The 21,475-nt window shown below is 44.0% G+C and overlaps 1 protein-coding gene across 2 annotated transcripts in view; it reads right to left on the bottom strand.

The window, feature by feature from the left end:
* The window catches only part of KCNJ16 (potassium inwardly rectifying channel subfamily J member 16), a 316,412-nt gene extending 301,168 nt beyond the window's left edge, over nucleotides 1-15,244 (bottom strand). For both annotated transcript variants that reach the window (XR_008619399.1, XM_028499730.2), the window contains exon 1: nucleotides 14,776-15,244. The gene's annotated coding sequence lies outside the window, so the exon portion shown is untranslated. The remainder of the gene's footprint in view (nucleotides 1-14,775) is intronic.
* Nucleotides 15,245-21,475: the final 6,231 nt, after the last annotated feature.

Consider the following 21,475-nt stretch of genomic DNA (forward strand, 5'->3'; position numbering starts at 1 on the left):
GCGTACCGCAAAAAAAAAAAAAAAAAAAAAAAAAAAAAAAAAAAAAAAAAAAGACGCACCTCTGGCATTACTGCTTTTGGAACGCTTTCTCTCGTCACCTGCTATGGATTCCCCTCCTCTGGGCTCCTAGCATCCCACGTTTTTTCTAACAGTATGACTCATCCTGTACATTGACTGTTACTTTATTACCCATCTCCCCCATTAGACGTAAAGATCTGAGTAACAGCATCTGCCTTCCTTACCTTATATCCTAAGTACTTAACGTTATGTCTGATGTGTAGTTTGAACGAGAGTGAATGTGTGGAATAAATGAGATGATCACAATATAAAAACAAAAAGTGTAAAATAGCATAACTGATTAAATAAGATAGTTGAGGTAGGAAACCAGCAGACTGTTGTTTTTGGTTTTGGTTTTAACAGAGAGGCTGAAAGCTCTCTGCAAATAGACGTTAACACTCATACCAGTCTGAGGTGTGGGTGAGGAAGAGACGCCAAAATGACCAACTCAGTACTGAGCCAGCCTGACAAAGAATCAGGACAATGAAAGAACCAAAGCACCCAGACCTACATCACAGACAAGACATTACATTATTATCAAGGGTTCTTAAACATGCTGGTCTTAAGACATTTAGTGCCTTTAAAAATCCTTGAGGGTCCCAAATTATGTGAGTTACATTTACCAGTATTCATCTTATTGAAAGCTGATACTGAGAATTTTAAAGTATGTTTTTGTACTCACTTTCAAATAACAACGATAAACCAATTATATGTTAGTATAAATAACATAGTTTTATGAACTATAACTATGTTCCCCCCAAAATAATTTAGTGAGAAGAGTAACACTGTCTTATAATTTTCCAAATTTTCTTAATATCTGGCAGAATACAGACAGCCAAATTCTCATATCTGCTTCTGCATTCAATCTGATATACTGTTTGGGCTGAAGCGTATGAAGACAATCCATCCACACATAAATAAGTGGCTGGAAAAGGGAGGAGTATTTTAACAGCTTTTTTAAACCATTGTGAATACTCATATTTGATACTTCACCAAAACTCAACACGAAGTAGTTTCTTCAAGGTTAGTTGCTATGTAGAAGTTGAAGCAATATTAAAGAACTTTCACACTCTGTTATGGATACTTTAAACTTCATTGGTCTGTCCTGCACTTTGAATGTTATCATTTAGTCACTCCTGACCTTGCAACATCACGCACTGGCCATTTAGAAAATATTGGTTTGTTGAGTTACACAGATCTTCCAAATATTGACGTATTTTATTATTCAATATCAACAATTACATTGTTAATTGTAATTAACAATCCCATCAGCTAAGCTGTTAAATACTGAGAAAGTGTCAAGGTCAAAATGTGAAAACTCAAATTTTATCATTAATATCGAATTCTGTCAGTTGTTTCCCTTGAAGTGACAGGATCACTCTGTTCATTAAAAAAAAAACAACAAACTCTCAAATACACAAATCTGAATATCCAAAGTCTATCTCTCAGCTGTTATTTCAAGTAAAAATTGTGATCCATTAAAAAAGCTACTAATCTAGCTCACAGCTCAATCACTCACTCAAGTGCTGTTACTTTAGACAACCATCATACTTTGAAATGTAGCAGAGATGCTTTCCCATTTAGTCAAAGCATTTTTTTAAAGGAGTCAAAATGGAGAGTTAATAAACGTAATAATTACCACTGTGTTATCGAGGACACTCTTCAGTAAAGCTGGCAAATTTTTTTACTTTTTTTTTTTTTTTTAAACTGCAAATGGATAGTATTTAGTTTTCAGTGACTACTGGATCAGCTTGGTGCCACAGCCTTGACTCACCGCTGCTTTCGCACCCACCAGGAAAAACGTCAACAGACTAAAAAAGCCAAACATAATCTAAGCACTATGAAAACCGTTTTGACCTCACAAATACCCTGCAAGTGTCTTGAGAAGAACTGCAGCTGTCCCTCCGGTGCTCCATGGAACATACTTGGAGAACCACTGCACTACACCTACCCAGGCTTCACACCAAGGGCATCACTAGTTTTCCAGTATGAAAAATAAAAGAGAGTAAATTTCAGAATACTATGTGGTTACATCCCATGTTTTACAATAATTCACTGTGGCCATGATAATATTTTTGAGTCGTATTTAAGAGAAATTCATATGGGTGCATCTCAACTAATTCACCTGGAGTAAATAATAATAGCACATACAAATACAAACAGGAACAGGATATGGAAAAAGCAAAGAGAAAAGTCAGTCTTCGATTTTGTAAATATTCAAGAGATTTTATACTGGCGCCTTGTTTACTGGGGAAAACGTGCTGGTAGTTCTCACATGTTACAGGCGTTATTATACACGTCTCTTACATGTATGCATGGGAACGAGTCTACATATAGTGACATAGAGGAAAGACCACATAAAGACAGAAGGAGAAGACAGTCGCCTACAAGCCAAGGAGAGAGGCCTCAGAAGAAACCCACCCAGCTGACACCTTGATCTTTGGGCTTCTAGCCTCCAAAATTGTGAGAAAATAAATTTCTGTTGTTTAAGCCGCACAGTCTGCGATACTTGTTACAGCAGCCTGAACAAAACACCATAGTGTCCTTCCGATTAATTAAAGCAAGGCAACTGCATGGAGCAGACTAAACAGACATTTCATCATCCTCTGAGCGTCCTCGTTCAATGAGCCCGCTTCAGGAAGGACGCTCAGAATCAAGGGGACTTTAAACTTCAAGTTTTCCAAATTCCGAACTTCAGCTGGAACTTTCCTAACATGGAATCTTCTCTGGGAAAGTGAGCAAGTCCTCATACATATTATGTCTTCTGTCTCCCCGCAAACTCTGTTCTGTTCAATCATAAAAGGCAATTCAACCAGAACGATGGTGGCTTTCTGTCACCCCGTGTTTCTCTCCTCTCTTCTGTGTCTCTGTATCACTTCTACTTAATGAACCAGTGAGAAAAGCCTGAACATGCTCCAAATCTCTTCATTCATTCATTCATTCATTCATTCATTCATTCATTCATTCGTTGATCTTCTGACTCACTGAATAGCTGGGCAAACACATCGTGAGAGCCAACTAGAGTCAAGGAGCCATACTATATCCTGGTGATACACATTTTAAAAGATAGTTCCTGCCCTCACAGAGCTTACTTTCCATTAGGGGAAATACACACAATATCAATAGCAACGACGTTGATATCGACAATAGTAATACGTCAGGTTCTTATGTTCTATGAATAAAAATAAATTAGACACAGGACAGAACCCTGGTGAGCCATGGCTGTTTCATTTGGAGTGGCCTCTCTGAAGAGGGGAGAGCTGAGACCAATCTGCATGGAAATAAAGGGACGAGCCAAGCAGGCGTCTGCAAGGATACATTCCAAGCAGCAGAAAGAGGCAACGCAAAGGCCCTGAAACGGGATTTGCGGAAGAAGTGCTGTGTGTCCAGAGCGTACAAGGAGGAGAGGGAAAAGAGAATCGATCAGAGACACTGGGAGTTGGCTCTGGACGTTATCCTGAGCAGCATGTGACTAACTCAGAAGACAGGAAACCATGAGGCAGTGGAGTGGTCTGACCTACCGTTCTAACAGCCCCGCTTCGGCTGCTGTTTAGAGAACTAACTGGCTGGAGATGGAGCTGGAAACTGGCTCAAAGACTTGCCGCGATCCAGGCAAGAAAACAAGACAGTGGCTTTCTCTAATTCTCCCACTTGCCTGATAAGAGTCACCTTGGGTCCTTCTGAAAACACTCGTTCCTGATAGCCTTCCTTTAAAAATTCCGATTCAATAGGCTTGGGGTGGAACTCAGCGACTCATAAATTTAGTAAGTGCCAGGAGCAATTCTTCTCACAGGCAAATTTGGGGAGCACAGACTCAGGGCGAGCGGGGATGAAGGAGGCAAGAAAAAGATGGCAGATTCTGGGAAGATGCTTTCAAGAGGAGATCGACATGAGTAGGTGCTGGGTGTAGGACTAGAAACAAAGCCAAGGTCAAGTCCAACAATTGGGACCAAATACAGAGCAGGGCACCGAGAATGGGTTTTCTCCCGGTGGAGGAAATATTGCGGGACCCCCCCCCCCCAACAAGGAGAGTCCAGCTAAAAGTCTTACGTAGGGTTTGCCAAGGCAACTTTCCAATCCCCTGGACACAGTCATTTGTATGGATTCCTTCTCCACCAGCCCCCTCACACCCACCCGTGCTGATGAGCCCTGCTAGGAGCCTGGGGAAGTGGGAAAGCCTGAGACGCTTGTCCCAGGGGGTAGAAATCACAAGTTCAATCATTTACAAGAAGGACGATACAATCTTTAAGCAAAGCAAAAAGTATCCAATTAAGAGATGCTTAGTAGGAACCTTTTTTACCAGTTTCCTTTAAACTGTTGAGTCTCCCTTTTGACTGTGAATCAGTACGTGTTTCAACAATAATTAGTACAAGTGGCTTCACGGTTTACCTTCGGGTAACCTTCTTTTTGTAACAAAGCCTGAGCCAACAAACTGAGAGCGGTTACACGAATAATTCTTCTTCTCATAAGGAAATGTCTAAAATTCTTCTTCTAACCCCAAAGAAAGAAATCTTAAATTTGATACGATTTAAATAGCAGATTTTGTGAAGTGATTCATGTTTTTCTAGTGAAGAAAAGTAAACTTCTCCACTATAACACTGTAACTTTGGTGTGTCTCCTTTATAGAAAGGCATTTGTTTCTTGTTTTGTTCTCATGTGTCTTTCTGTACAAAAGCCAATGCATTTTTTTTTTTTTTTTTTACCATCAAGAGCTGACTTTCTGAAGGTAAGTCACATTGAATGGTATCTTTCAACTTTATACTAGAAAGTTTTCTGTTTTCCTTAACTAACAGAAAATAAGAAAGAAAAAGAAACCATTCCATTTGCCAGAAGTCATGATCAAATTTCAGATGACTTTTTGCACTCCACAATAAGCAAATGCCCAATTTAAGCCGAAGAATCTTCTGACAATGCTCAGTGATAGTAGGTTTTTAAGGGATCATAGTTTCGTGTTGCTACATACAGACATCCAAGCGTACACTGATCACAGGAAGAGCTCAAGACGGGTAAACGACAACTTATCCCCAGAAGCAATTTTTTCTTCCACTGTGCTGGCGATCTCTTCAGGACTGTTTAGCAAATGCTATAAATTGTAAATCAGTGTCACAGTGAACACCATCGATTGGTGGAATCTGGGAATCCAGAATTTACTAGAACACCGTCATCCTTCATCAACAGGTACTAATATTTGATGGACAGTAAAAACATACAAAAATGGTGAAAAGTACGCTGCTTCTAACAAAAGCAGAACTATCCTTTCTAACATCACTCCCTTTCCACTTTCACGGGCATTTGTTTCTTATCAAGATGCACGAAGTAATAAAACCATACACAGGCCATATCAGATCTGCCTTCCAGAAGCATGTATCTACTCCTTCGTTCAACAAATATTTTGCACCTTCTATACCTACTAGGCAATTTCCTCAACATTGGGGACCCAGTGGTAAACCAGAGACAAATTCATCAATACCCTTACAGAGCTTACGTGCTGGTGGGAAGACGGCAAACAGACAAGTAAAAATGACCAAATAATGTAATGTCAGATGGTGACAGGCGCTAGGACAAAAATAAAGCAGGGTCCTCGAACAACGAAAGAACGCCGGTGGAAAGCTGGTGAAGGCTGAGTGAGAGCTGCAATTCAGTAAGTGATACAACAACGCCCGCGCGTCCGTCCGCGACTGCTGTACCGGGGCTACGTGATGTGTCAGCATTAAGGAAAGAAGGGTAAGGCGCAGAAGGGAACCCTTTGCATCGTTTTCACAACCTTTCTCCAAATCGAACATTAGTTCAAAATTAAAAGTTTAAGCAAAAGTAAAGCAAGAGAGGAGAGCAGTTACCAGGGCCCAGAGGGGACAATTTTCTACAGAATGGCCAGAGACCACTTCTTTGAGGAGGTGACACTGGACTAGGCTTCTCTCCACAAAGGTTGAGGAGAGAGGCCCTCCAGACAGAGGGAACAGCAAGGGCAAAGCCCCCACGGTAGGATGAGCTTTACAGCTGTAAGAAAGAGAAGGCAGGCTGGTGTGGGTGGAGTCAAGAGCACAAGTCGGAAACTGACCACAAACGAGGCAGAGAATCAGGTGTGGTCAGACTACGCCAGACGACATAGGTCCTCGGTGCTGGGAAACCACTGGAAGTTTTCAAGAGAATCGTGTGATCTGATTTAAATATTCCAAATATTTTAAGTCAAGTGGAGACAGAATGGAGGAGGACAAGAGCAGAAACCGGGAGATTTGATGGGAGACAACTAGAAAATCCCACACGTTACTACTGGGAGGGTCTCTGGAAATACAGGACCCAGGACGGAAATGGTGAATTCTCAGGATCAGTTCTGAAAGTAGAGCCAGCAGGATTTACGGACTATCTGGATGTTGGGTCTGAGCAAACAGCAGGAGGTGAGTATGACTCCCAGACGTTCGGCCTGACTTTCACCGTATGACTACCTGGAACGTTGGTGATGCTTTCAAAGCACAATCTGACACGTGAGCACAGTCCGTATCGGATATTCTAGAACATCTCAGAGAAGAGAGATCATAACGTATTGACCTGGCCGTAAATATGTGTTTCTCTTTTCACCCTGGGGCACGACGCCATCAAGTTACCTGGATTACAAACTTCATGACATCAGAAAACTTGTGTCGCTCGCAAGCTGGCCCTCGCAACGGACAATCTGATTTCCACCTCTCTCCTACCCTGACGCAGGGCTTTTTGAACATCCTCACATTCACCATAAAGAATCCATTCCTACCACACATTACCAAGTAATATAGAGTCGAATGACTATTTTAAAGGAAAAGTGGAGAGGAAGGTTCAGGCCATACATCGTAACTTAGCAAAAGCTCCCTGTATCGCTGCAAAATAGGTGTTCGTCTCCAAGCCTGCTCCATCCTGTAGCTGAGTATCTATTTTCTCCTCTCTTTCCCCTATGAAGTATTCTCTCTCTTCCATTTTTCCAAAAAAAGAAAATTAGTTCTGGCCCTTAACGGGCCTATTCCACGGGAAGAAGTAAACATCCTGCAGGGAACCGGGCCATGTATTTTGGAAGACAGTTGGGGCAGCTGTTGTTACCTGAGGTTGCCAGTTGAAAGCCTCACTCAGGTGTCCCTTCCTACCACACAGAATATACTTCCTTAGGGAAGCTCTAATAAACAGCGGGTTTTGTTCAGGTCATTACAGTCACAATACGGCGACCAGAAAATCTGCTGGGACATAAAGGCAGGTGGAACATCACGGGAGAAAAAAGGCAAGAGTCATGGTTGATACAAGGTGCTACAGGAGCACATTCACCTCTTGTGAGTCCGGGGAGTGACTGTGCCCTAGGAGATTCTTCCTCTGTTAGTTCACCCTTATTTTCCATGTTGCTGGCAGCCTGCTGGGTACTGTGGTGTATACTGTGCTTCTCACACACATACTCTCGATACATTTTACAAACTGAATAAGATGTGCATCCAGGAAGGAAGGGTTTCTCATCCTAAGGGTGACAGCAGGAATTGCAAAGTGAGCTTTGGCAGCTTGGGAATGCGTGAGCTACCTTGAGTGATAAAGGAGGCTGGACTCGACAGTGAAAGGAGCACCAGGCAGGAACTCTCAGCAACTCAGCAACTCTCTACATCAGCCCAGTGGAGATAATACCAACCACAGCTACCACTCCCACCATATGCCAGACTCTGCTATGCACCTCACATGGACTGTCATGTTTAATCCTCTCAATAATTCTGTGAGACAGAGCTTATCTGTAGGAATACGATTATGGTCCTTGAATTACGTGAGGGAAGAGAGGCTTAGAGAACTTATGTGGGTCACCGGGTAGGGATGCGAGAGGGTAGGGATGGTTCTCATGAAAGAAACAAAGAACAAGTATAAACAAGCTTCCATTACTTATGGGACTATGGTAGTGCTGGCAACCAAAGTAGGAAGACAGAGATACAGATACAGACACAGACAGAGGTACAGATAGAGACAGAGATACAGACACATATAGAGATACAGATACTGACAGAGATACAGATACAGACACAGACAGAGGTACAGATACTGATAGAGATACAGACACAGATAGAGGTACAGACAGAGACAGAGATAGAGATACAGATAGAGATAGAGGTACAGATAGCCGATACAGACATAATCTGCCCCATAAAGGTGAAGCTATTGAGCCTGTATGGCTTTGTCACTGGTATACAATCACATGGTGGCTATCAAATTTTGGGCAGAGGACAAAGAAGGCATCACTAGGTCTCCTGTAATATAAAAAGAGAAAAAGAGAAAAGAGTTCAATCTGAAGAATCCACGAAGAGATAGGACAAGAGGTGTGTTTGCTGCTGAAAGAAACTAGCTAGACATGCTTTGGATCCTGGAAAGGGAAGACACTAAGTCAGCCTGAGTCACACAAAGCAAGCCACTCGTGCTGTCTCAAAAAGAGAAAGACGGCGGGGTTGAAAAGCACAGCGTTGACCGCGCAACCAGAAAGGCGAGGGTAGAAGACGTGGCTTTTAGGGTTATAGAGGCCACACTTCAAGTCACAGCTCTGCCACTAACTTGCCTTGGGCAAGGTCTTTAATTCATCTTGGCTGTGGATTTCCAACTGTGAAATGATCATAATAGTTCTATCTATTTCTTAGGATTGTTATGATGAATACAGGAAAAGATTTAGGGACTGCACCTGCAGAGTACCTAGAACATTCTAGATCTTCACTAAATGAAAGTATCCTGCTTCACGCTTCACTCTTTACCAAACACACCTGTATAACTCCTCACCCCGAGTTTACACCGAATGTTCAGAGAGCAAAGCAAGCCACAGAGCAAAAATGACAACACTGCAGGGACTCGAGGACAGAAGGCCAGAGAAAGCACACGCCTCACGGGCTGCAGCAGGTCCGCCCTTCCCTCCCAGCTGCCAGCAGTGCCACAGACTCCGGATCGCGTAACTCGCACTGCAGAGAGTCTGCTGGCCTTGACACCCTCGTTGCAAAATACTTCTAGTGTTTGTGGGCTTTTATTTTTCCTAGCTGTCTCTTTTCTACTTTACCCAATTAAGAATGCAAGAAAACTACGGTTACTAGTTCGTCCAAGAATATATGTCCTGGGAAATACTGGTTTTCCAGATGTGGAGTCAAGCAAGAAAAAAAAAAAACAAACCAAAATGTGATAATCCCCCCTAAATAATCAGCAATTATAATATTATCTTTCTGTGAACTTAAGGATTGTCTCAGATAGATGGATTTCACATTAAAAAATGGAATTTCATATGCAAATCCTGACTTAATAGTCTTCCTTCTAATTAAAAGTACAAATTCCAAATATGAGAGCTGATATGACATCAAATTAAAGAAGCTCACTCAGGCAGCCCATGGCCTCATCCTCTTTCTCCAAAAACATATTTACCTTAGGCCTCCTCCCAAAAAACTCATTATCTGTCATTTATAAAAATAATGAATGAGGGCTTCCCTGGTGGCGCGGTGGTTGAGAGTCCGCCTGCCGATGCAGGGGACGCGGGTTCGTGCCCCGGTCCGGGAGGATCCCACGTGCCGCGGAGCGGCTGGGCCCGTGAGCCACGGCCGCTGAGCCTGCGCGTCCGGAGCCTGCGCTCCGCGAAGGGAGACGCCACAGCAGTGAGAGGCCCGCGTACCGCAAAAAAAAAAAAAAAAAAAAAAAAAAAAAAAATAATAATAATAATAATGAAGTTTGGAGTTGATCCAATTATCTGAATAATTTGGACTTGAATCACCTATGATTCCCATGAAAGAGAGGTACGTAATCCATAGCCCACACAAGTGATGGCTTTCCACTCCCTAAATTTGCATCATTTTTGCTCTTCTCTTCCTCCCCATGTTTCCTTCCCCTAATCCTACTTTTTGGGCCAAAGATTATAAATAAAAATTAGTGTATAATAATGTGAATAATCTCAGGAGTCTATAGGTGTCAATGAACATGTGTGAGAGCTTCTAGCTTTTGGCCACCCCGAGAAGGAGCAATGGCGGACAGCACAGGAGGAAAGGGGGCTATTTTGGGAAAGGGTATTTTCTGAGCTTGAGGCACACAGCGTTCCATCAGACCCAGGCAAAAATGTGACGCGTGAAGGTGTGGAGGGGACACGAGCCACGTCTCCGTAGCTTTGTTTTTTCTTGACGAGTCACCAAAACGGGGGGAATGCAGGAGGAGCAGGGTTGGTGTTACCAAGAGGAAGGCCGTAACGGAGGAAGAAAAGACGCGAGTGCAGTTATTCTGGGATAGCAGCTGGTGCTGCAGCCCACCACCTCCTCCCCTCTGGCGGCAGAGAGAGGCCCACAGGGTGTCTGCTTTGCGGGCAGTCCACGCCCCTACTCTGAGCCCTCGTGCTTCTGGCGGAGCCGATACCAGCCCTCAGCTCCCAAAGTGAAACGCAACCAGGCTAAGGCAATCCGTGCCCCCTGCATCCCAGGCCACCAGTGCAGATGTGAGCCACACGTCAGACCCACCAGAGCCATGGAAGCTCAGCTGGGGGTTCCATGTGAATTACTGGAGAAAAAGATGTTCCTTTCAATAGTTCTCTGAGTATCGTGCGGAGAGCGTGGCCACCACGAGGGCTCGACAATGGAGACATCTAGAGAAACGGGGCGCGAGAAATGGGTCTTACTGACATCTTTTGAGCCTCATTCGAGGGATGCAATAAGCTAGTCCTAGCCCTGTACATATACTCCCTTTTGGTTTAAGTTAATTTGAGTTGAGTTTTCTATCACCCATAAGGGAAAGAGACAATATTCTCAGAATCCCCAGGATGAGACCAATTTAAACCGTTCGTTATCAGCAACCTGATAACGAGTGGCCATGTACCCCTATGGTTACAGTGAGAGCAGGCAGCTCCTCCAGAGATCTGTACTGCTATTAGGGACTCTGCAGAGCCTAAAAGTAGGATGTCTTGGAAAATGAAAAATCCTTAAAAGGAAATATAAAAGCACCAGAGACCAATTCTGACTGACTCAGAGTTTTCCCTGGAGCCAACTGAGTGTGATATTTTCATGCAAACTCTGCCAAAAGAAATCATCACAAACACCACACACGTCCTCAGTATCGAACTGGGGCTATATGCGGCATTATAAGATCTGGTCACGTCTGTTCGATAGGTTTAAAATCCAAGTGAATCAAATAATTGTATCAACTACCTACTTTAGCTGACCACCACTGAACTTGAAAAATTAAAGGAATTAATAAGTACAGAACAACTGGATGTACTAACCTTTGAGATACCCTAACAGGAACAGTACTAATTGCTGAAGGGGATCACTGAGAACAAAGGCATAATGGAAGAAGTTCAAAGATTAAAACTCCCAAAACGTCAAGGGTATAGGCTTTACACTGGTGGATTTGAACCTGAGGTAAGCAATTCGAGGTAGTATCTTGGTATCAAAATAGAAAATGAAATGACAATAAAATATCAATCTCATGATTTCTGGTGCTTTGAATAGATAGCCCCCATAGAACCACTGGAAGTTAGAACACAGAACGTTTTAAAAAAAAAAAAAAAAAAAAAAAAAAAAAGCCTCCGCGTGGGAACAAATGTCCTGTTACGAGAAATACAAAATAAAGGCATGTGGTAGATCACCTCCAAGATGGCTGTCACGAATTGTTCCCTTCCTGTCTACGCATACCAAACCCCATCAAGGCTATTCCTTCCTTCCCCTCAAATCTAGTCTGGCTTTAGTGACTTGACTGACCAGTAGAATAAGGTAGAAGAACAGCCCAGGACTTCTGAAGCCAGGTCCTAAGAAGTCTCTCAGTTCCCACTTGGGCCTTTTGGTACTATCTCCTTTGGAAAGTTCCTTCTGGGGGCACCCAGGCGCTATGCAAGACATCTGACTCTCTCGAGCCACCATACTGTGAGGAAACGCAAGGGAGCATGTGGAAAAGTCACACGAAGAAAGGGAGAGAGGGGAATCCCCCGGCAGCCCAGTGGTTAGGACTCCACGCTTCCACTGCCAAGGGCCCGAGTTCAACCCCTGGTCAGGGAACTAGGATCCTGCAAGCTGTGCAGTGCAGCCAAAGAAAGAAAGGAAGGAAGGAAGAGGAGAGAAAGAGAGAGAAGGGAAAAGAAAGGAGGAGAGGGGAGGGGAGGGGAGGGAAAGGAAATATATCCTTGTCTGGCCCTGTTCTACCCATCCCAATCCACACTGCAGACAGGTGAAAGAAGAAGGCCCCTTGTACATTCCATCCCAGCAAAGGTGTTATAGAGACAAACTAAGGAAGTGAACCCAACCAGCAACTCACACCAATGCCCCAGCCTCACCATCCCAGCCAACTCAAGCCGCCGGAGGCCCCAGTCATGGTGGAACGTAGATCAGCAACCCCAGCTCTGCCCTGTCTGAATTCCTGACCTGCAAGACCATGAGAAGGATAAAAGGATTGCTGTTTTATGTCACTAAGTGCTAAAGTAGTCTGTCATGCAGGAAGAGGTAGCCAGAACAGCCACGATCATCTGAAGTCAGTATTTTTGGTCTGGATTAGTGCTTTCAAAAGGAATAACTCACCATGCTCTAAAATCTGCATCAGGAGGCAGAATATTCGTATGTTCCACAGAAGCAAAGTCAAAGCTGAGATACAGAGTTTTTTAAATTGCCGTACTGTGCTTTGTTAAAGCAGGAGAGCAAGTAAACCAAATTTCACAGATCATTTTAAGGAACAAAGAAATGGAAGTGATACTTATGAACCTGAGTTCTGAGACCTAATCATGAAACATTAAAGACCATTAAAATCATGCAATCAGCAACTCATTTAAGAAACAAAAGTCTCTCATGATCTGTTTTAGTTCATCTGTCCAACTTAACACATGAGATGAAGCAGTTTTGCCAACACAGTCTGTGTTTCTGATTTTCTAAACTTACCCTACCTCTGACCTTTATGATTAGAATCTAATCAAACATATGGTTATTTTTTAAAGGTAGAGATGGAGTAATTGTCTCATCTATTAAAGTTATGACTAATTGTTAACCTTCTTAACTTGCTGATTCACTGCCATGCCTTTCATTTCAACCTTTTTCAAAGCAAGGTCCAAAAAAATTCAGATTGCAAAACAAACTCTGCTGAAAAAAATACGCAATTCACTTTCACTGCACGATCAAAACAACTGGAAAGACTTTTGCAAATTTACAAGTCTAATCTCCCAGAACTGTGAATTAACTGAGTCTTTGATTCAGTTACCCAACTTTTCAATTTAATCGATTAACCAAAAATTTTATTTCACGGGTATGTGTCTCTCCTTACACCGGGTGCTATGAAGGAACACAACAGTATTACGTGGCGTTGCTCACACTCGGGATACTGAAATCCAGTCGGGAAAATAAAACTTGCGAATACAGACAAATTCAATGATAAGAGAGATCTGCTTTCTTCCAGGCATATAACTCACCCATAAATAGAAGAGGAAAATCATATATGCAGTTAACAATCTTCTAATCCACTGAACGCCACGAGAATTCTCCCCGTGTTCTATCTGGATACTATCTAACCTTCCCTACAAGGCTTACAAGAATCCTGAACTAGTGTGAAACAAGTGCCTCTCTGCTGTTACCCTGGATTATAGAGCTGCCCGTGTGAGAAACAGCCAGCACAGAAATTGCAACGTTTCAGACCTTCTTCTTGACATTTGATTTGGGGCTCAGATGTGGACCCGCCATGTTCTCTGTCCATGGTCCTCAGTATAAATTTCACGTCTGTTCTGAACAGTCATTAGGACCTCTGGTCTATCTGGTTTCATCTCTTCAAGAGGATGACTCAGTTATCTCTTTGATGTGGCTCCCAGGGGGTCTCCAAAGTTAATCATGTGTGGGCCACATAACTGCACTTGAAGCTAGAGCATCACAGATATGCTGTGCAAATCTGGCGAAACAGTTCACAGCCATCCTCGTATAGAGCACTGACAAATGCAACTTTACTGCTTAATTTCACTTATTAAGATACAGAAAGCATTTAGGAAGGGCTAAGTATATTTGAATCACGTTGGCTTCCAAAAAAAATTAGGAAAGTCTGTGTATTATCTCCTCCAATAATGTCTTCTTTTTTTTAAGTGACTGCTTCCAGAAAAGTCATAAGCAGAAGGTCAAAAAAGAAGAGATAAAATGGTATTGCTTTGATGCTCTTCAAAATACCATCTGCCTCGTGCCCACCCCCTTGGTTCAGGGACCTCACACACAGCCCCCGATGTACTGATGTATTTCCTACAACGGCCAGGACTCTGCTGAACCCCACCATCCTCCCTCTCTCTCTCTCTACACACACACACACACACACACGCACATTCTACCACTGAATTAATTGTTTTCTTTTGAAATACCTCACCTCAGATTCTCACCATTACCTCAGATTCTTCTAATAGGAGACAGAAGATAGACACCTTAGGAATGTCAAAATACTTTACTGAATTTTTTTTACTTTTAATGCAACTCATTATAACATATTTCAGGAGTAAATGTTCCGAAGCCAAGACAATGGAGAAAGAGAGAGAGAGAGGAAGAAAGAGGGAGGGAGGGAGGGAAGGAAAGGAAAGGAAAAGAAAGAAAGAGAGGCAGGAAGGAAGGAAGAAAGAAAGAAAGAAAGAAAAGGTCACCAATCCTTCAACAGCATCTGAAAACTTACAGAGAAGCAGAGAATTTACATTTTTCTCATCTGTCTAATCTAAAATTTTCAACGTGGGTTTTAGGTTTGTGAAAGAAAGCTTACTTTTGAGGCAAGACCCCCCACACTTACCCATGTAAGCCTCTCAAGCAGACGCTCTGTACCATGGACGTATTTAATTTGAAGCACAGGATTTGATTCTTTGATTTTGACTTGAGCTGTTGCCACTTGCCTTTTCCTCGTTTCCTTCTTTCCCACCCTCTCACTAAAACGAACCCTGGCTGTCCAACCCTCCACGATCCCTGTGGGCGCGCTCACCGACAGGGACCACCCCTCAACCCGCGCGTTTTCCAGGTTCAGCTGGCCCTCTGCAAACTTTGGACTAAAGACGTGAGTTAAGAAAAGTGGTCTAAGCCATCAACGCATCCTCTGTTGCTTCTTTAAGGGCTATTTCAAGATGTCCTGGGTACCTCACCCCGGCTAGGCTATGGCATCTGAGACAAAATTTTCCCCTTCAAATCTGAACGAATAGAGAGTTTTTTTACAAAAAGAATGGATCAACATTCCAGAGAGGCTCTTGTTTTTCCCCCACAGGTCTGCCCATCCCTACAAGTTGCATTTTTGTAAGAACAGTCCCAAGTGAGTCACGGCAACAAAAGCAACAGAGAGTTTCTCAATGCGACACAGGAAGAATTTTTTTATTTGAATTTGCATGTTGTTTATATTTCCACACAGGAACTGGAAGCAAAGGGGTCCACCCCCACTGAGCCTCTCCAGCCATGGACTCTCCTTCGGCCTTGCTGTTTGCTTGTCCCCAGCAGGGAGGGTTTGGACGGCGACTAGGACTCAATCTCCCTTGCTTTCCTCTCACTTACTCTTTCATCCATCTTCCCCAACTTGCCAGGAGGGGAGGCTTTGCCAGTGTCGATTCCAAACCTCAATTCTAACTACATCCCTCTACCAATCCCTCCCCACCTTGGAAAGTCCAAGTTCCCACCCTTCCAAAGTCCTTCAGAGCCCTGCCCCGTCCTCTGTTCCTCCCCTTTTGCATGTCACCACCTCGTGTAACCTTCTCTGTGCCCTTTCTCTCCTCTTTCCTAGAAAAATATTTTTCTAAAATGCCTCATTCTCCTCCCCTTCAGTATTTGGCCTCCAGGTCTATAAATAACTTTTGTGAATTTCACCTAGACTCCTTCTCAGAGGAATGCATTTGCCTTCAACTATTACATTTTTACACATGATTTCTCATGATTTGCCTAGTGCACAACACACTGCCTGCGACGGATGGTCTTCCCGTAATTCTGGCTTTAATAAATGAATAAATCATGTTGGTCCTCGTTGCTGCCGGTTGTATTAACAATAACGCTCCTGGGTTAAGTATCATGCGAAGCCCGATTGTGTGTTCTGGTTCGGTCCTGCTACCGAGATCAATGCATGGTGAACACACGTGACATCTTATTGAGAGGCGTGGCTGTGCAGTAGCCCAGGAAAGCCAGGAAAGGGGCTCTAGCCCGGCAGGTGTCCATGGGTGGGAGAGAAGGAAGGCGGTGGACAGAGAAGCAAGAGGACAGAAGGAAAGCAGCTTGGCGGGAAAACGACTAAATCCAGAATTATCATCACATTCAGTCTCATTATAGGGAAGTGGTCTGTACGCGGTTTGCAAGATGAAACCGAAGGCACTAACATCGAGGCAGCCCTGTGTGGCAGCAGGTGTAGAAGCCCCATGGATGGAACAGAGGGACTGCAGTGGGAGAAGTACAGCTTGAGGGAAATTCCAGGTCATCCTAAACGTAAAATGGGGTAAGGAAGCCTTGTAGGTTATGCTGGAGTGGTGGAATTGGACCTGACGTTTATTTAAATACTTCTTGGGTCAGGATCAGTCAGGGAAATCAAGTGAGACTGGCTCTCTAGATAAGAAGATAAGTCAGTCCACCTTTGAAACTAAGAAACCCAGAGGGAGGAAAAATGAGAGAGAGACTGACAGTAACTTCAGAAAATGGGTCGTTTTACTCCTTGGGCTTCAATTTCTTAATCTAGAAAATGGAGAATGCAGTGTCTGCCCTTTGGCCCAGTTGGATTGTTCTGAGTCTTACATGAGAAGGAGGTGAAGAGCCACTAAAACCCAAAAGATAAATTATTATCGTTGCTATTATTTTCTGTTTAGGATCAAAAGTTTCCATTAGCTCAGTCCAGAAGTTAACGCACTACTAAACACTCTCTTTATCAACTGAAAAGGAAGTAAGACACCATACATAAAATACAACATACCAATAGGCAAGCAAAAAAAAAATTACAGGCACCTTTCAACACTTTATTATAAAACAGGCTTTGGGGTAGATGATTTTGCCCAATTGTGGGCTGATGTGAGTGTTCCGAGCATGTTTAAGGTAAGCTAGGCTAAGCTATGATGTTAAAAATAGTACTGAGGGGCTTCCCTGGTGGCGCAGGGGCGGAGAGTCCGCCGGCCGATGCAGGGGAACCGGGTTCGCGCCCCGGTCCGGGAGGATCCCACGTGCCGCGGAGCGGCTGGGCCCGTGAGCCGTGGCCGCTGAGCCTGCGCGTCCGGAGCCTGTGCTCCGCGACGGGAGAGCCCACGACAGTGAGAGGCCCGCGTACCGCAAAAAAAAAGTACTGAAAAGGATGATCAGGTTCATGGAGCTACTGTTTGGAGACAAAGTTAACATGTTGAACACTTTTGCTATCTTCCCAGAAGAGCTACAGTTGCCATTAAAAATAACATCTCCTATGTACCAGGCAGAGCGCTGGGAGCCTCACCTCTCAATTTCTTTCAATCCTCACGAAAGCCCCAGCGTGTAGGTATTATTATATACGCTCTTCAAGCGGAGAGGAGAATCAGCTTGCCCAAAGCCATACTGACCGTCTGGCTGCACGACTGCTTGATTTCAGAGATACTTCTGTTCCCACTAATCCAGTCCTTTGTTATTTTAACAGAACACTTTTTCTTTTTCCCCCACTAAACGCTACTCAGAAATCCAATATGAAGCAGTGGAGCTGTTCTTCTGAAACAGGGGTGAGCGGGGGGCGGTGGGGGGAGATTCCAGCTCCTTTGCTTCTTCCCCACACACTCCGCACCCCCAGAGACACTTCCAAGGCTCCTCCGGCATTCCTGGAACACAGTCGGGAAGTTTCTATGCCACTGTGCCTCCCTGCCCGCTTTTTAAATGCCCACCGAAAACACAAGGGCCATCCAACTGAAAGGAGGAGGGAAACAGGCTTCAAAGAGCAAACGCTTCCCAGCCAGCAGTTTGTTTAAACAAACGTGCATCTCTTCACATCCCTTCTGACGGTATCCCCCGCGGGTCATTCAGGAGACATTCACTCAGTACCTGTCATGCACCAAGTACGTAGTAATCAGGCTGATTATTGCTCTTAGGCCTTTCACAGGAAAGGGATGTGAGAGACGATAACTCGGTGTGTGGCCGCGTGAAGGAGACCTGGGCTGGTCCTACAAGCCCCGGCTGCCGTTTGGCTGCTGCCGTGGTCTCAGGAAATTCACCAGCACATATGGAGCCTCAATTTCTCATTTGTGACAAGGAGACAAGACGTGGATGGGTCAGGTTCTGACTGAGGATCTTCTCATTTCTAGAGCCCTCTCTATGTGTGGAGAACCTCCCCAGCCTTATTCATCTCTACGCCCCAACCCAATTCTCTGTCCCAGCCAAAGCACACTAACCCCTAAGCGGGTTTTGTTATTTCTTTTTTCTCTTTTTGGCATACACGGTCCCGCCTCGGGGTGTGCTAGTAAACACTTAACAGTAGTATGATTTTATCATCATTATTATTTTATAAGAGTTGACTGAGAAACTACAGGGCTCCAGGCTTCCGCAGGCACCATGGCAGAAGCCATGCAGAATTCCAAGAGCTGACGTCCTTCTTTGCCTGGATTGCTCACATGTACTTTCCAAGTCTCCGCTCAGCTGTCACCCTTTGTAGAAAACCTTCCCCCCTTGGCTGGGAGTTTGGGGTTAGCACTTGTAAACTATTATATACATACAGGATGGATAAACAACAAGGCCCTACTGTACAGCACAGGGAACGATATTCAATATCCTGTGATAAAGCATCATGGAAAAGAATATTAAAAAAAGAATGTCTCTATGTTTATAACTGAGTCTCTGTGCTGTACAGCAGAGATGGGCGCACCACTGTATTGATAAATCAATTATACTTCAATTTAAAAAAAATTAAATTAAAAAAAAAAGTCTTCCCTCATTGTAACTCCTGAAGGGGGCTCCAATGTGCTGAACCACCACTGAGCACCAGAATCCCCTGGGGAGCTTTACTTTTAGTATTATTATTATTATTATTGTAAGGACACCTGACATGAGATCTATGCCCTTAACAAATTAATAAGTGCACAACACCACGTCGCTTGTTATAGGCACAGTATCGTACAGCAAATCACTGGAATTTATCCATCTGGTATAAGTGAAGCTTTACACGTGTCCAAGGGCAGCTCCCCGTCTCCCCCTTCCCCGTCACCAACTTCTCGCCACGTTGTTTCACTCCGATTCCACGAGACACTCCACGGAAGTGGAGGCGCCCCGTATCGCTCCTTCTGTGACTGGATGTGCTCACTTAGCATACCGTCCTCTAGGTTCATACGTGTTGTCACATATGGCAGCATTTCCGTCTTTTTAAAGGCTGAACACTCTTCCACTGAACGTACAGACCATGTTTTAAAGGGTGTCCCAATCCCCGTGGGGTAAATTCTCCACGACGGCCCATGTCTAGCTACCAGCGTGACCCCACTGAAGGCAGCGCTGGGAACAGCAGCACACCGGGACCGAGGATCTCCACCACCGGATGCAACGGATGCCACAGACATGGATAACCCGGAGGGCACAGACAGTGAGGCAAGGTCGTAAAACTGCCCTTAGGGAGTGACCGGTTTGTTTGTTTGTTTGTTTGTTTTTGGCTGAGGCGCATGCGACATGCAGGATCTTAGTCCCCCGACCAGGGATCGAACCCCAGCCCCCTGCAGTGGAAGCGCAGAGTCTTAACCACCTGACCGCCAGGGAAGTCCCCAAGGCAGTGACAAGTTTTGAGTGTCTCTTACCGTTGCTTGTAATGTAAACTATTTAATTTAACTTTTTATAATGATTCACTCACCACATTCCCTTTCTCTCTCTCTCTCTCATGTAAACTATTTAACTTTTTATAATGATTCACTCACCACATTCCCTTTCTCTCTCTCTCTCTCTCTCTGTGTCTCTCTCTCTCTCTCAGTTGCGTAACCTACCTACCAGTCTTGAGTCTAGGTCTCTTAGACAAAACAATAACATAAAATCGGAATATCAGAAAAGTCATCTGCTGTAGTGCAAAGAAATCAGTCCATCAACTTAGAGAGACAGAAGATCTGCAGCTCCAGGTACTTGGTTTAAAGCCCCGCAACGCTCAACGATTCGAGAGAAAATTAATTCAAGCACCTGACGACCACCGCGGAAACACTGGCTACACCTATGTTGGTTCTATTACATTAAAATAAAATTAAGGCAACAAAGAAGGGCTTTGGGGGCGTTTCTGTGTTCCTGGCCATTTCCTAAGGATTTACACAGGTGCTCAATGAATAAGACAAATAAATTTGAGAAAGGAAATATTATGAATTAAGCAAAAAAAAAAAGAAAGAAATCTGGAGGTGGTGATAAAAGCATTTTTGAGATCCTGTTCACTTTTTCAACTTTTTGTCGTTGCTGTTAGCCTCGGTTATGGTACCACAGCCTACTCCGAGCTAAGTACGCATGTAACACATGAAGTTTCCAGATGAAAACCAGGCTCATGGGGAAGAACGAGATATTCAAAATGATATCCTGATCTTTATTAAAGCAAAACACACTGCAGAACACAAATAATTCTAAGAAAGTAATAGCCATTACCTCACACTAGTCACTCTGCATGACTGAAACTAACAGGGAAATTTCACCAGGAAAACATTACAGTCATTTTCTGTGTTTGTTTCTATTATTACCTACCTAGGCAGTAGGTTATGAAACAAAGAACTGCAGTAGAATTTGAACAAGAGCGAACTCCCCGTCCACGTTTGCAACAAACAGAAGCGTTTCCACCAACTAAGCAAGTGCTCACGACCAAGTCAAAAGCTAAAATGCACATGTGATAAAGAACCACTGGACTGGGAATACATAATAATTAGGCAGGCGTCTATGAAAGCTGTAAATAGCAACAAGGTTCCACGGGAAACGCTCTCTGACTATATTAACAAACCTTCTCTGTTTGAGCTAAATGATCAAAACCTTCTCCTTGGAACTCAGAATACAGCACGCTGATTCGTTTTAATGAACTCCCTAAGGTTTCGGTGACGACCGTGTCTTTCTGTAATACTTTGGTTGCCCTGCTTCTAAGGAAAGGTACCACGACGCACGGCTACCACGCCTTCCCCAGATGTGCCCCTTCCCAGGAGCAGGACAGAGGCAGATGTGGTGTACGAACAGTGCAGGGGCTTATTTCTCTTAAAGCAAAACAGAAACTGACAATAGGAAGAACTCTGATGAAAACATAACAAAACTGTGTTCAGATGGTCAAAGAGCAATTGACCCTGGCAACACGGCACAGGACTGTGCTTAGGAACCCCCCACGTTTTTGTGTCTTATCAGCCCAGAAGTGCAATGAGGCATCAGGTCCTTTTCTGATTCCTGGAGCAGATCTGATTCTCCTTGTGGGCACATCCCTCAGGAACAGTGAGTGGGAGTTCCTCAGCGTACCTGTCCCTGTCTTACGAATCCCTCGTTCCCCTCATTTCTGCTGATAAGCTTCCTGGGCCAGGTCCTACGTGGGTAGCTGCTTTGGAATTTAA

Source organism: Physeter macrocephalus, chromosome 14 (genome assembly GCF_002837175.3).
Source record: "Physeter macrocephalus isolate SW-GA chromosome 14, ASM283717v5, whole genome shotgun sequence".
NCBI classification, from domain to species: Eukaryota; Metazoa; Chordata; class Mammalia; order Artiodactyla; family Physeteridae; genus Physeter; species Physeter macrocephalus.